The sequence below is a fragment of the Phacochoerus africanus genome, chromosome 12 (genome assembly GCF_016906955.1).
Source record: "Phacochoerus africanus isolate WHEZ1 chromosome 12, ROS_Pafr_v1, whole genome shotgun sequence".
NCBI lineage: Eukaryota > Metazoa > Chordata > Mammalia > Artiodactyla > Suidae > Phacochoerus > Phacochoerus africanus.
In genome coordinates, this window is record NC_062555.1 from 10,073,345 (window position 1) to 10,085,531 (window position 12,187).

Consider the following 12,187-nt stretch of genomic DNA (forward strand, 5'->3'; position numbering starts at 1 on the left):
ATAAATAACAGACGCGTAATCAGTACTGAGCTGGGAAATGGTCCCTTTGGTAACTCATTCACTTTCCAATACTGTAGAGGTAGGAGTTCCCATGGTGGCTCAGGGGAAAGTAATCTGACCAGTATCCATGAGGACTCAGGTTTGATCCCTGACCTCGCTCTTGGGTTAAGAATCCGCCTTTGCAGTGTGCTGTGGTGTAGGTCACAGACGTGGCTCAGATCTGGCCTTGCTATGGCTGTGGTGTAGCCCCGAAGCTATAGTTCCAATTCAACCCCGCAGAGGTAAGGCCACCCATCACAGCAGGTACTAATTATAGACAATTACATGTGATGGATGCATCTGGCAGATGGGCAGATGCATTTTAATGGATGAGCCAAATATGGAGGATGCTTATTTTAAAAATATAGGAATGTAACATTTATTTTTAAAATGGGGAAACAATATATTTAGAAATTATTCTTTTCCTTCAGTCCCAACTCCTGTTAATGTCTCTTCAGTTTTTACCATTTTCGGTGGAGTATATAAGGAAAATGTTTAAGTTTCAGTGATAGGACTTGGAAGCAAAATTAAAACTGATGATAGGTTTATATGGAAAGTATATAAGTATATTTATTATCAAAAAAGAGTTACTTTTAGCTGTGGATCGTTAGATTTTTCTCTGTAATATCATTGAGGTATTTTTAACTGCATGTTAATTTTTTTTTTCCAACAACTCTTATCATTGCTACTCAAGACTCCCAAGACAGTTTTTCAAATCTGCATTCATAGCATTGAAATCACTGGACTGCACACATTACAATATTTTCTTTTGTTGAGATAAATATGATTTTTCATTGGTATGAGTTATAGATGGCCTCAAGAAAATTACAGGTGTATTATACTTATGGAAAATTTGAAATGAGTAGAAAATATCAATTATAAGCATCAGTGCAGTAAATTAGTTTATATACTTTGCTAGTTTTAAACAAAGAACTTTTGCTCATTGTATTTCTGGAAAAGATTGAAGGGTAAATGTAGCGTGGCCTCCCTTTGCTATGTAGTAGATAAGAAATGCCTACTAGAAGACTGACCAAAAAAGACTGTTGCTCCTTGGATTGGCATGCGTATCCTTTTTATTACACCATTTTTAAGATTTCAACATATAGATATTTTATTTGTGAATTTTTTTTCTAGTCTGTTAAAAATTCTTGATATTTTGTGAAGTTTTCTAAACTATGTATTTTGGCATGTTAAAAATTACATTGAGGCGATCCCACTGTGGCTCCGCCGAGATGAACCCAGCTAATATCTGTGAGGATGCAGGTTAAATCCCTGGCTCTGCTGCAGAGTAGCTTGCAGACACAACTTGGATCTGGCGTTTCTGTGGCTGTGGTGTAGGCCAACAGCCGCAGCCCTGATTCGATTCCTAGCCTGGAAACTTTCATATGCTGCACCTGCGGCCCTAAAAAGTAATGAACAAAAAAAAACCCTACATTGACAAAATAACGTTTGTGTAATTTCATGTGTGGTGTCCATATCTGTATAACATTGGGACTGTTTGTAGCTGTTAATCAACCAGATATGTTTCTTCAAAAAGCTTATCTTATAACTGAATAGACATCTTACAGTGCAGTGAACTTGCCAAGATTTAAATGCAAATTAGTACGTCATTATTAAACTCTATATTATGGCATCGTTAAATTACTTTTGACTCATAATTATATGTTTGTTTTAAGCATCTGAACTCCTTCTCCTTAACAGAATAACCAACTTGCTGCACAAATCTGAACACTTGAGAACTGGCTTCCTAAATTGGGTCTGCTATCAAGACATTCCCAGGCTTATCAAAGAACACCTGCATGAAATTAATTTTAACCATTACCATCTTAAGCCACTTGACAAATATTCTGATTATGAAATATATTCACACTAATATATTTGAAAAACATATAGGTATTCGTAGTTATGACTGACTAAAAATGTAAATTGTATTATACAGAAGCAAGACAGAAGGAAAACATTCATGGCTCAGTTTGTTCAACACATCGGACCCGGATTATCCCTCATAATTTCCTGGTTGAATAAGAGAACTAAGCCGTGTGAAATGGTAAAATGTCATATGTATTTTAATAGCCCAAATGAGAATCATACTCAATCAAAAGTTGACAGCCTAGGTTAAATAAGAATGTGCTAGAGACCATGCAGTTAACAAGCAGTGGAGCTGGAATTCACAGCCAGCGCGATGCCTGTACCAAGCTCATGGTTTTCTAGCTGCAGGTTGCTGCCCACCAGGAGGAATAGCACAGAGATAATTAGAGTTAAGAGTGTATTTTAAAGCACTGCAATGCTGGAGAGATGGCTTTGGAATGTTGCTCTGGGCAGTTGAACACTACTGAAATGTCCAGATAAATAGTTGTAGTTTATTCTATTACTTTGTTCCTGGAATTATAAATGCATGAGCCAACCATGTGCAGGTATATCCTTTATCAATGATAATGTAAATGGTAAAATAGAGGGGTGTTTTTTTACCTATATTAGAGAAACATGGCCTCTGAATATAATACCCAGTCCTGTACTAGATCCTGCACTCTCAGAAAAAGAATAAAAAGGAATATGTGGTTAAGATGATTAGTGGGTTGATGGACAAAACTAGAATTAGGATGGTGGATTAGATAAAAATATACTACTAATGCTCAATGTGCTGAAATTGACAACTATTCACTTATGGTAAGCTCAGATGAGAAAATATCCTTATTTTTAGAAAACACATTAATATATTAAAATGTAAGTTCTGGAATATATGCCACACCCAAATGCTTCAGAAAATAAATTATAAATAAATAAATAATAAATGATAAAGCCAGTGAGGAAAAAAGGGAGATTTCAGTCTTGATGAGAAATTTCCCTTCCATGTGGCTTGGTAATACAAAGCTGTAGAAACACTACAAAATTGTAAATTATTTGTGCGATCCAGACTGTAGCAGGAGGGGAGCAATGAGCTGCGCTCACCCGTCACCAGGTAGGGCTTTACCCCCAGCTTTCTCTTGCTTGTCTGAGTCATTCATTTCTACCTCTCTGATGTGTTACGACCATTTACAGTTGTTTCAATATTGCTCTTCTTAGAAAGAAATACTTCCTTTCTCATGCCCTTTGTTTTTCCACTTTTCCTTGTCGTGGAAATTCTTAACAGAGTTATATGTCGCCATTGGTCCTCCAGTGACGCATCTGTCTCTATCCTGAATCCATCCTTGTCAGTCAGGGTACTAATCCCCTATAGTTACACGATCTAAGCCTAGTTCTGAGTCCTCATTTTACTGACCACAGAACAGCTTTCAACCGAGTCGATCAGTTTCTTTCAGGAAAGCTCTTCCTTTTTGGCTGCATCCCTTTTCTTTTGTCTATGAGAAGGAAATTGGTCATGCTGTCTATCCATACATCTGCCCACCCTTCTTACCTAGATTTTTTTTTTTTAAGAGATTCACATGTGACTAGGAGGTCAGGAGTGAAGCAGAGACACGTTTATTTGTGCTTAGAAGGTCAGTGTGGAGTCAGTGGTTGTGCATAAAACACACTGTCCTAACTGCAGGCACATCTTATTAATATGAAGCAGCAGCTGTGTTGCCCTCAGCTTCCAAGTGCCATCGTGCAGCTTCATTAACTCCTGGGTCAGGTGCCTTCATCGTCCTGTGGCTTCCATTACACTTGGCATGAATCCGCAGTAGCCACCGTCGTTTGTCCCTCTCTAGGAGGCACTGTCTCTGTCATCTCTGATCTTATCACTTATCTCACGGTAACTTTTTCACTCCATCCAAGTCATGTTTTTTTGTTTCTTCTTCAACGAAGGGAATTTCTACCGATATTCTTTCTGCCCAGAATGGTCTCCTCGATTTTTACATGGCTCCATTATTTCATTCATTACACTCAAGGCGTTGTCCTAAACGAAGCCATTTCTCTGCTATTTCTCTCTAAAGTAGACACCCACCCCTTTCTCTATCATCCATGACATCCATTTCCTGTATATGTACACACACACACACACACACGGAAATACACCTGTGTGTGTGTGTGTGTGTATTTATTATCTACCTTCTTGATCTAGGGCAGGCATCAGCCAAGTGCAATACAGTGCGCAAATTGCAGCAAAGCCTCAGCGCTAAGAATAGATTTTCATTTTTTAAAATGATTGTAAAAGATGGAGGAAGAGGAGGAGGAGGAGGGAAGGAGAAATGTCACAAAGCCTAAGATATTTACAAAACATAGGCAAAGTTTGTCTACAGAAGTGTGTGTATAAAGTCTTTAAAGACAGTGACCAGACCAGATCTTTCACACCAGATGGCTTGCCAGTTATTTATTGGGTAAGGCTATCCCTCAGTTATAAAGGTATGGGAGACAGTTTCACATAGAACATAAGACTTATACTCAATATTCAGAAATGTATGTTGCTTTTATAAGAAAAAGAAAATTCAAGATGCTGTGGCATTTCTGGGAAGGAGAATAATACAAAGTCGCTGAAACATAGAACACACAGCCCTTAAGAGGATGCCCCAGTTATATTTTTGGTACCCAAGGAACACATTTTGTAATTGATGTATTTTTTTAAAATATTCATGTGGTTTCATTTATCTCTTGGCTTCACTTAAGTAAGTCTCTTTCCTTAGCTGCAAGCTTCCATGAGCCTTTGGTAGAGGTAAAGTTATTTTGTAATTAATCTAGAAAAATGTAAAAACTATCTGTAAAATAAAATTTAGATTCTTATAGTAAAAATAGGATTCTGCAGCAAGATATTCTAAAACTGCAAACTATTGAGATAAAAAATATCTATACTGATTTTCTTTGGATGTTGTGTAAAATATTACGTTTGGGAAGTAAATAAAAGAAAATCTGCCCTTTCCAGACTGAGGTGTTTTATATTTTTTCTTTTTTAGTAAATTAGGGTAAGAGAAAAAGTAAGAGACAGAGAGGAGATAAAAGACTTAAAAAGTGTTTTCCCTGCCCTCTGGGTCCAGCGGGTCCGTATGCTGGGGAAGTACATAATAGTCTGGACAGACGAGAGAGGTCAGCATAAATATGTTTTTGGCAGAGATTCAGATGTTGATCTTGCGTGTAAGTAGTGGGATAAGGGCGCACAGTGAGTAGCTGGAGCTCAACAGATGTGTCTCTAGCAATTTCCTGAGTCCCTGTGGCATGCAAGTTTGCAGAGAAGATCAAGACAAGTCCTGGCGTGGGTGAGAGGCATGGAGGCTCAAGGGGCCACTGTTAGGCCATTGAGGGTAGCACAGATGGACCCCCAAGCATTGGTTCTTGGGTACCTATATCAATTCTGGGGCAGTGAGCTCCAACAATGCGCCTCCACATGTAACACCGTACACATAGGTGTGACCAGTCTCATAGGTCAGTAGCCATCTTTTTATTTTGGCTAATCTCTGTCAGTATCTCTGCTTTGACTTCATCGTAAAGGAGAATTTCCAAAATGGAGAAATAATAAATACTGCTTTGATGCATAAGAAGTCCATGTGTGGCAGAAAGGCTAAGTCCTTCTTACCCTTTCAGTGGGGAGATTAATATTCCAAATACTGTTTCCCTAAGATCACTTGTGGCCCCTAGATGATGGAGTCCTGGAAGAGTTTGTGAAAGTGGAGAATTAAAGAGTTGCCCTCATATGTACTCGGTGTCAGTACATTACATGTAAACAGCTTTACCAGTGTGAGCCTTGGACACCCCTGGCCCTTGTCGTATGTTTGAAAAGGAGGGCGTTACTTCTGCTCTTTGTCAAGCAGACGAAGGGGCAGATTGGCTCATGGAAACAAGTTAGATGGGCTCTAAGAGTACTTCCTCTCTTTCCAACAACCCGGCTTCCATATTTGTGTCTGATACTTACTAGCGCTGCAACTTAGGGGAAACAGTGTCTTTCTGGGTCTCAGTTTGTCATCTGTGGATAATAACGCCTACAAACAAAGCTACTGGGAGCATCAAAGTAGAGGGTCCATGTTGAAGTGACTTGTATGATGTTTGAACTGCAGAACATCCTCGATAAATGCTAACTTTCATTTCTTTTTTAAGAACAGAAATGTATTTATCATTGACGCTCGTAGCCTTTAACCTTCTTAAATCTTTAAAAAAGATGTAGCCTTTTTTCAGGTAACAATGGATTACAGAAAAAATTGTACAAATTGTCATCTTCAATCTAGAGTCCACTGATCACTGGATTTCTGACCTTCATCAAGTCATTCGTTTCTCAGGCTTTCAGTTTAATTACGGGCAATATGGAGTCAGACTAAATGATTTTAATCTCCTCCAGTACTAAAATTTTATGATTCTTATTCTCTGCATAAATCGTCCCATAATTTAGTCACTCAAAATATTGGACATGAAAAATCTTAAATGTTATCCAAATAGGGCAGTGAATTTTTCATAGAAAAAAAATTCCTATTGTTACTTTAACAGACCCATGGTCTCCAGTTATTTTTTTTTTATTTTTTATTTTTTTGCCGAAGTTGGATAAATTTTGTCATTATCCAAAAATATTAATTAATGGGTTTAATTATATGAGAAATGATGTTTCTAAGTAAGTGGGTGAACTCATCCCATTATATGATTAAAGGACAGATTCTGAGATGAAATTAAAACCAGTGTATTCGTATTCATACAAAACAAACACAAAGTGATATGCAGAGTGAATGTCTATTCGCATTACTAAGACTCTCTATTACCCACTAAAGATAAAGAAAAATGCTACTCATGATAGAAAATATAATCAGTAAAAACTCAAGTCCTTTATCTTCTGATGAAACTTTCTAGTAAATTTCTAACCCTTGTTGCAATTGCTCTCATGAAGCAATTCCTTAAAGTTCTCCTGAAGTTATTCAGCATTCATTTTATGTAGAGAGATGAATATTCATGCTATGTTAGGAACATACTGTCCAACAAAAAGGGGACTCAGAAGAGCAATAGGCTTGGGGTTTTGAGGTGACTTTCAATACATACTGCTTTATAAACTTCTTCAGAATTGAACAGTAACATGAAAACGATGATCTCTGTTATCTTCGCTATGTCCATTTTCAAAAATAAAGTGTGGGCTGAGTTGCTGGCTTTCGGTTTGAACAGTGGAGCCACTTTAGTAAGTGCGATATATACCATTATAGTATATTGACTTGTAGAATCTATCACCTCAGTTATTGCTCCCTTATGAAACGTGGACCAAGTTAAAAAAGAAAAAGAAAACCTCTCTAATGCCCCAGCTTCTTTGTCTATAAAATGAAAATAATAGTTTTAGAAAAATTTTGAGCACAAATAATGTATAAAATGTGTAATGAAAAGTGATGGATATTCACTACCTCTTTGGTTTGAATATGTTATTTTGCAAATGTTATTTCTCCTTAAGTAGGAAAGAGGTCTTGGAGTGAGGTACAAATGGTTTGGATATTTTTTTCATGGCCCATCAACTATATTTTTTGTAGGTGCCTAGCTTAAAACCAAGTAACGAGGTTGTTAAGGTATACTCTACCTAATGTGTGTAGGGAGAATACTCCCATTTAAAGGGTTGGATTCTTAGTGTTACTAAGCCAAGAAAGAAATAAACATATATAAAAATCGCTCTAACTATAAAATAACGATGACTTCAGAGGTGCTGGTTTATATACTTCCACTTATTTTCTTATCCTGCACATTTTAGTAACAATACATATTGAATTTATTCAAAGGGAATATAAGGATTATCAATATGCTATATGGTAGAATTATGGTGTTCTTTGAAGGCAGATTTCAAGGCTTTACATTCATAAATTCTAATTCAGTATGTTCAGAGAAAATCCCAGATTATGTGATTTTTTTTTTTTTTTTTTGGTAACAGAAATCCCAGTGCCCCTCAGGATTTTAATACAACCTGCTCTAATAGTACACTTTTAAAAGCACAGCATACTTTCTTAGTCCATTAACTATATCTCCTGATACATGTTCTAGTAGGCATAGTAAAGTACCCAGAAGTTAGATAGTGGAGAATTTTTTTAAAAAATTGACAGAGCAACTGCTTCATGTAAACACTGTTGCCAACTGAAACACATTGGTATTGACTAAAATGGCAAAAGACCACCCTCCTTGGTCAGCGTATCACCAATACCTTTACCCAAAGCTACGTCGTCACAAAATATTACAAAATTACGTAAATTTGTAAGCGGATTAGTTACATGAGTTGGTGGCAGTGTGTGCTTGGGTACGTAGATGGAAACATTATCTGGTCACGGGTTCTCAACTCGGGCTGATTTATATGGTGGTATGGCCACCTTGGGGTGGTCATGTTTAAGATATTTGATTACAGTAAGATACTGATTATATGTGATTATTCTTCAAGAAAAGTTTAATAAAATACTAGTTCATATCAAGTCCACCTCTCAGTTTCTAAATCAGTTATTTCTTTATTTATTTGATTGCTTATTGTCTTTTTAGGGCCACACCCACGGCATATGGAGGTTCACAGGCAAGGGGTTGGATCAGAACTGCAGCTGCCAGCCTACACCGCAGTCACAGCAGCACCAGATCCCAGCTGCATCAGTGACCTACACCACAGCTCACAGCAATGCCAGATTCCAAACCCACTGAACGAGGCCAGAGATGGAACCTGTGTCCTCATGGATACTAGTCAGATTTGTTTCCACTGAGCCATGGTGGGAACTCCTAAATCAGCTCTTTTAGAATGGAGTCAAGGCATTAGTACTTTCTCCAAAGGTCCTCAGAGAACTCCAGTATGAACCTGACGAGGGTAATAAGCAAGAAGCATATGTATTCCGAGGTGTCCTGGGAAGTTGGTGGGAGCTGGGGAAGAATTTTAAGAACAGAAAACGTAACATCTTGAGCCACTCCAGATAAAAATGGTCAGTTGACATTAGATGTGGAACCACGCGTCAGACCACACGTCCTTCCAACAATGCATGCCGTTTGTTACTTGTCAGGTTATGCGTATGAATTAACAATATTGTTATGTTTTCTCTGACTTCAATTACACCCTTACGGGAAGAATTTTTAGTACGTGTGTGAGACTTTGAGAGAGCCCATTGTCATCAAGTTATGAGAGGTAAAGTTCCATTTTGAGGTCTGTCTGACTTTGAGGTCTGTGCTTCCTTGTGAAGGTCATAATGTGGAAATATACAAACATTTTGCCTGTAAGACCAGCCAGAGGCTATTTATTCAGAGGTTTCTGTAGCTTGGGAGTCAGCCCCCATCATTTATGTATGTTAGACACTGGAAGGCAGTGAGTAAGAAAGGAAAGCTTTATAGGGGGGGAAAACAAAAGGGAACCTTTCAGGTATTGTTTTAATTGGGGGTTGTTGGCTTGAGGAAGCCAGAGGCAAGCTGCGTGGAAGTGAGACATCTTATTTGGTTTATTTGTGGAACATACTTGCCTTTCTCTGGTCAGTCCTGTGTTGGAAGAAGGGGGCAAAAAGTGTGGAAGCTGATCATCACTGATCAAGTTCTGATCTTCTGAGCTATTTGCTGCAGAGCTTGTGGTTTGGATTCTCAGGCTTGATTGCTGCAGAGCTTGTGGGTCAGAGTTCTCTTATCCTGTAGGGTCTGGTCTTTGTCATTCACTGGGCATATTCACTGTTATATTTATAGATCATATTTGTCTCTCAATAAGCTAAAATAAATCACCTCTATCAGCATCCCAATGGAATCAAGCCTTTTGGGGAGTCGCATGAATTCAAGTTCAGTATTTGTTCAAAAATGATGGACTGAACCCTCTGAAATCTTCTAAATTACGGCTTAGAAATATGTAGTGCACTGAGAAAATCTGGTTTACTTAGAAATTACATGGGTTGCAGAACAATCTTACTAAAATATCTACTCATTTTTAAAACCAATGCTTCCTATTATGAAAAGCCATAGAGAATAGATTCTATATATGCAGTGCTGAACATACATTGAAATTCTATTAATGCAATTTTTTAGAACTTTATTATATATCTTTTATGTTGAAAAGGATGGAGGTGGATGAGTAGAAGGTAAAATTATTTCAAAGCATTAGACGTTTTAGTTAGCAGAGACATGCTTTAATCTCAGCAGTTGTCATGTTTTTTAGGGACCTCTCTTGTTTTGTAAATAATGTTTTATTGGAACACAGCCCATTCCTTTAGGTTTTGTCTGTGACTGCTTTCCATACAACCACAGAGTAGATGCAACAGAAACTACACTGTCTGCAGAGCCTAAATTTTTACTTTGTAGTCTTCTTACAGAAAAAGTGTGCTAACTCCTCCTACAGGGCATGTCTAAATATTTTAACAGTACAACTTCTAGGTTCATACCAATACATTGAGGCTGAAGAGCTAACACGTCAAGATAGATGCATTTATTAAGGTTTACCAAGAAAATTAGGAAATTATGATAAAAGTAAATGTTCTTCGTTTTTCCCATTGTCGCCATAGAATTAACTCAGCTCTTGGGAGGAAAGACTCCTTTGGAGCTGGTTTGGTCTCCTTAAAAGATGCATCTGGATCAATTAAATAGTCTCTGTACATGAATAATTTTAACCACTTTGGTAATTAGAACATCATTCTGCTTCACAGCGAAGTCTGAGATCAAAAAGGTAATTTTTATTTTCTTTCAACCTACTAATTGAACTCCAAAGTGTTCACATTTTCATACTAATGGAAAGGTGAGTGACTACGAATGGAAATCATTCAGTTAATTATATCAGTTAGCTAATAAAGTACTTTTCTAAATGTCTGTGTGTCTGGCAGCATATCTTAGGGCCTGCATGCTTTTTCTCCCATATGTAAACCATGTTTTAACAAAACGTTTTATTGTAGGAAACCTATTCTGAGTTTTCTTTCAATCTGTGAACATTTGCTAATGACTTCTTTTTTGTCTCCATATTCAAAAGAGACTATTGTGGTCACACATGCATGTGTACACACACACACACACACACACACACTCTCTCTTTCTCTCTCTCTCTCACACATGCACCTCTGCATTTCTTAAGCAGCATAAGTACTTTAACCAGGTAATTGAATCTTTACTTTGTAAACTCCCAAACTACAAATGAAAAATATAATAATATATAAGCATATTTTAAAATAAACCATATTAATAAAAATCACTCTAGAAAATATTAAAAGGAGGAAAATAAAAACAATTCATGTTTCAGTACTTTAATGGAACAGTATTTTTGAGGGGTCATGCCCGCAGCATATGAAAGTATCTGGGCCAGGGATGGAATCTGAGCCGCAGCTGCAACCTACGCAGCAGCTGCAGCAACGCTGGATGGTTAACCCACTGTATCCAGTCAGAGATCAAACCTGTGCCTTAGCAGCAGCCCGAGCTGCTGCAGAGACAGAGCCGCATCCTTAACCCACCATGCCACATGGGAATGCCCAACATTTATTTCTAATAAAATATTTTTAAGGATTTTTATTGCCATGCACCCTTCACTGTCTCTATAAAATAAAATTTTTGAAACACTTTGCAGCTTCTCATTTTGCCAAGTCATTAAAACCATTAAAACCTAAAGTGATTTATTATACTGTCTTATAAATTAGTAATATCTGGGGAAGCGAAAGAAATCTTCCTGAGTGGCTCTAAGAGAACTGGGTCTAAATTATACTTTTATGGTTCTTTTTCTCTATCACTTTTTCTGTTTCCCTTGCTGGAATTTACAATATCTAATGCCAAATATGTTTAATTCCATATTAATTCTACTTTCTACTTCTATATAATTTCATGGTTTACAAACCGTTTTTTTTAAATACATATGCACCTAATAAATGGGGTAGCTTTTGGTGATTTCCCCTACCCCCCCAAAAAGATTGTTTCCTGCTTTCAAAAAATCCAGGCTATTAGAAGTGAGGGAAATACACACAATTACATTCCTTTGATTAATGCTATAGTATGTGTAGTAAAAACACAGGAGACAGAGCAATTCTTCCAAAGCACATTAGAAATATATCATAAAAGAATTAATGCATAATCAGCAAAGTAAAAGATATATGTATAAAATAACTATTGCTTTTTTAAAAATAGGCTATTATAGATGTTATCTGTACTTCTACAAAATAACATAACAGGTAGAGGTAGTATGCCTTAGAGGATCTCTTTGTTAGCTGTATTTTCCCAGAGATAAACCTTTGTCCATTGCCGGAATTAGACATTAATAGAATCGTATTACAAATAAAGTAAATTGTGTGCTTATTGCTGCTTATCTATCTAAATATAAATC